Source organism: Myotis davidii, unplaced genomic scaffold (assembly GCF_000327345.1).
Source record: "Myotis davidii unplaced genomic scaffold, ASM32734v1 scaffold327, whole genome shotgun sequence".
In the NCBI taxonomy this organism is placed as follows: domain Eukaryota; kingdom Metazoa; phylum Chordata; class Mammalia; order Chiroptera; family Vespertilionidae; genus Myotis; species Myotis davidii.
In genome coordinates, this window is record NW_006298628.1 from 4948757 (window position 1) to 4953897 (window position 5141).

Here is a 5141-nt window from a genome sequence, read left to right on the forward strand (position 1 = left end):
GGAAACCTCTGGCAGCATGCTAGTTCCCCACCCCCACCCTCCCGGAGAAGGGAAAAGTGGCCTCTCCACCCATGGTCTCATTTTGGTGCCATGTGGGGCTGGGCTAATGCCAGGTACGCAACCCGTCTTTATTTACCTTTCCAAGAGACTCGGGAAGCCGCTAAGATGAATCCTCTCTCCCTGGGAAAAAGCCAAAACAAGCCTCCTTTTTAAAAAAAAAATACATATTTTTAATTGATTTTAGAGAGGAAAGGAGAGAAGCATCAATGATGAGAGAGAAACAGTGATGGGCTGCCTCCTGCATGCCCCCTACTGGAGATCAAGCCTGCAACCCAGGCCTGTGCCGCAACCGGGAATCGAACTGTGACCTCCTGGTTCGTAGGTGGATGTTCAACCACTGAACCATACAGGTGGGGCCAAGCCTCCCCTTTTCACTACCTAGTTGTGCCTCACTGTTAGCAGGAAAACACAGCTTCACGCAGGCTTTGAGCCAGAAGGGGCTCGAAAGATGGTCTAGTTTAATTTTCCTTTGGGGCCGGGGAAACCAAGACCCAGACAGGTAAAGGGCTTGCTGCTGCTCTTTTCCTACCACAGGCATTCCCTTCAGAGTGTAGGTCAAAGGAAGCGCACTCCACCTTTCTAAAAGCCTAGGGCCTAGGAGGAATGGTAAAAGTGTTGGCTCAACTCCATCTGCACCTTTAGCCAGAGGGCAAAAGGGAACGATCATTATCCCATTAGAAATAAATAGGCAGAGAATTGTTTAGAACTTGATTTATGGGTCCTACTCCTTTCCTAGGTTCCCTCACAGGTAACAGCTCCACTTTCTCCCTCTTGGCTCTCGAGTGTTCTTGTATGTCTTAGTTCAAGGACTACTACAGCTTCAAACCTCATGATTTTGGAAGCAAGATTTCTCTTTCCTTACTAGAAGATCTCTTACCAGGTTTCAGTTTTCGGGTGGATTATCCACCTCATCCTGTGAATTAAGATCAGAATTCCAATCCCCAAATGCCAGCCTTTTGGCTTTGGGTAAGAAAAGCCTGTTTTCTTCATCTGGATCAGTGAAATCCTAGACTGGACTTTAGAGCTGTTAAGGTTCCAGGGGAAAAAAAGTGGGGGACAGATGTAAGATTGCTAGCTTTTTATTTTGCCAAGTAAGGGCATTAAAAAAAACTACCTCCACTAGTTGCTACTTACTCTCACCCTCATTTCACAGAAGAAAGTACATTTTCACACACAATAGGAAGCATGTAATCTCAGAATAAGTAACAGTCCTCGGCTTCCTTGCACTGACTTACATGGGTACTATAGTGCCCCCTCCATTTTGTTGAAAATAGATTCTAGTTTGGTCTATGGGTCTCTAGACCTGAGTGCCAAACCCAGCCCAATGCCTGTTTTTTTAAAATTTATATTTTACTGATTTTTTACAGAGAGGAAGGGAGAGGGATAGAGAGTTAGAAACATCAATGAGAGAGAAACATCGATCAGCCGCCTCTTGCACACCCCCTATTGGGGATATGCCTGCAACCAAGGTACATGCCCCCGACTGGAATCGAACCCGGGACCCTTCAGTCCGCAAGCCGACGCTCCATCCACTGAGCCAAACCAGTCAGGACCCAATGCCTGTTTTTGTATGTGCTACAAACTAAGAATAAGCTCAGAATTTTTTTTTTAAATCTATTTTATTGATTTTTTACAGAGAGGAAGGGAGAGGGATAGAGAGTTAGAAACATCAATGAGAGAGAAACGTCGATCAGCTGTCTCCTGCACACTCCCTGCTAGGGATGTGCCCGCAACCAAGGTACATGCCCTTGACCGGAATCGAACCTGGGACCTTTCAGTCCGCAGGCCGACGCTCTATCCACTGAGCCAAACGGGTTAGGGCTCAGAATTTTTTAATACTTGAAAAATCTAGAATAGTATTCCATGACACACAAAAAGTAAATGAAATCCAACCCTGGCCAGTGAGCTCAGTGGTAAGTGCATTGGCCCTTACACCAAAGGGTCGTGGGTTCGAATCCTGGTTAAGGGCATTTATCTGGGCTGCAGGTTCATTCCCAGCCCTAGTCTGGGCATGTGTGAGAGGCAACCCAGTCGACATGTCTCCCTCACATCAATGTTTCTCTCTCCCCTCCTCCAACTCTCTTAAAAAAATTCATTGGGAAAAATATCCTGCTTCATCTCACACCAGAGCCTTTGCTTTTAACCACTGAGTCTCTCATCTGTCATTCCCTCTATTGCCATACTACTAGTACCTTACATAACCACGCATCATCAGCCATACTCATTCATGCATTATTTCTTTCTGCTACAATGGCAAAGTTAAACAGTGCAGGAGACCCGAAGGGCTGTCAAAGCCTAAAATATTTACTATCTGGATTTTTCGTTGTTGTTAATCCTCACTGGAGGATATCTTTTCCATTGATTAGAAGGGAGGGGGGAGAGGGAGAGAGGAGAGAGAGAAACATCAATGTGAGAGAGCCACATCAATCCATTGCTTCACTCACGTGCCCTAACCAGGGCAGGAAACCTGAAACCCAGTTATGTGCCCTTGACCAGACTCGAATTCATAACCCTTGGGTTCATGGGCCAACACTCTAACCACTGAGCAATGCCAGCTTTTGATGGTACAACTTGGCTGATAAATTATCCATTCCTTAACTGGGCCTTCAGACCTTCATAATCTGGTCTCAAAACCCACTTGACCTGCTTTATCCCCTGTACTCCTCACTATCCAAGCTAAACACCAGCTAACTTCTCCCATTTACTCCAATACATTCTTTTATCCCATGCCTTCACAATATTCTCATGTCTGAGGTGTCCTCCTACAGTCTGAATCTTTAAGGCCCACCTCAGTTGCCATTTCCTCAGTTCCTTCCAAGATAGTATGTTCTTTCTTCTCTGTGCTCCTAGACAACTTTCTTCTTCCCCAGATTTTCCTCTTTTTTATGCTATGCTGTTATATGACTGTCACTCTCAAGGTTAAGGGTAGATACTTTGTCTTTAATATAACTAAACAGCTCATTTACTCATTCACTGAATATGTATTAAGTGCCTACTGTGTGCCAGGTATGGTTCTAAGTGCTGAGGATACAGCAGTGAACAAAACATGAAGCTTACATTCTAGAAGGACAGAACAACAAATAAGGTAAATTACATGTTAGATGGTAATAAGTTCTACGGATTAAAATAAAGCAGAAAAGGGAAGAGGGATTTGGAGGGGAGCTGTGAGTTTACACAGGGTGGCTAGAAAAGATCTGATGAAAAGATATTTAGAGAGAGGATATCTGAAGGAGTGAACCAGGTGGAGGGAACAAGTGAAAAGACCCAAGCAGACATATGGCAGGTGTGTTTGAAAAACAACTAAGAGGTGAGTATAGCAGGGGGTGGTGAAGAAAGGGAGAGCAGTAGGAGTGGAAGTCAGAGAGCAGTACCAGGGGGCCAGATCCTATGTAGGCCATAATAATGATAATTTTATTTTTACTCCAAGTAAGATGGGAAGCCATGAGTTTTTTTGTTGTTGTTAATCCTCACCTGAGGATATTTTTTCCATTTATCTTCAGAGAAAGTAGAAGGTGGGATCAAGCCTGCAACCAAGGTATGTGCCCTTGACCGAAATCGAACCTGAGACCTTTCAGTCTGTGGGCTGATGCTCTAACCACTGAGAAAACCAGCTAGGGCACCATGAGTTTAGAAGAGAGAGAAAAACATGATCTCACTCGTGATCGCTATGGCTATTGTGCTGAGAACAGATTTAGGTAGGGGAAGGCAAAGATTGAAACTGAGAGACTAATTACAAGGTTACTGCAATAAAAAAGTGAGATATGGTTAGGGCCTAGACCAGTGGTTCTCAACCTTCCTAATGCCACGACCCTTTAATACAGTTCCTCAGGCTGTGGTGACCCCCAACCATAAAATTATTTTCGTTGCTACTTCATAACTGTAATTTTGCTGCTGTTATGAATCGTAATGTAAATATCTGATATGCAGGATGTATTTTCATTGTTACAAATTGAACATAATTAAAGTACAGTGATTAATCACAAAAACAATATGTAATTATATACGTGTTTTCCCCGATGGTCTTAGGCGACCCCTGTGAAAGGGTCGTTCGACCCCCCAAAAAGCAAGATTTAGGTGGGGGAAATTCAGGAGTGTGATTTTAGATGTAAGTGTGAAATGCCTATTAGACATCCAAGTGGCTATGTCTCCTAGAGAGTTAGATGCACGATTCTGAAGTTAGGGGGTGCATCCAGGGAGAAGACATGCATTTGGGAGCTGGTCAGCGTAGAGGTGGTATTGACCGTTTTGATCCTGGAAGAAAGATCAGCATTTGAAATCGCCTCCCACCACATCACATCCCCCTTCACTGGTCACCCCTCCTCATCCCAATACTTCCCTGGCGGACCCGAGGCCACGGGGTCTGGTGGAAGGGGACTGGGCGCTCCTGGCTTAACCATTCACACCCAGAGTTTAAATGCCCAGTGCTCCATGCTGTGGGCCCACCGGGCAGAGACGTCGTTTTAATGAGAGGTTTTCACATGAGGCCAAGAATGTTAGTCTTCTTCGTCTCCATACGGGTTGAAAATATACATACAGACCTCAACAGAAAAGGAAAACAACCAATTACAACGGAAAGCTTTTTCACGAGGAATTCTGGGAGGACTTACTGGCTAAAGTTGCCTGGAAATTAAGACAGACACACGCACAATGAACCCTGAAAGGCGGCAAGAAGCGCTCAGCAAGTCCGAGCGCCCTAGCGTGTGCCTCCCCGGGAAAGGTAACCCCCTTTGCTCCGACCCTGCAGGAGCCCCCAGGGCGGGAAGGATGCGCCGAGGCTGGGAGCCGGCCGCTGGGAGAGAACTGTCGGTAGTCGGAAACACTCATTCCAGGGAGGTTGTGGCCACCTCCCCGGGCGGACATCATGGATGGGACCCCCTCCGACAGCCGGAGGTCCGCCCATTTCTGACCTGGATCCCTTAGAGACAAAGGACTTCACTTCCCCCGACACAGTGTGGGGCTAATGGGGGGGCTAGAGCTCCACCCCGGAAACACCCACCGGCTCCCCGGGGAGACTGAGTCAGGAGCTGGTCTAGGAGGCGGGCAGGCCTGCAGGGGCCGCTGGCCCGGGGCGCGGGGTCCAC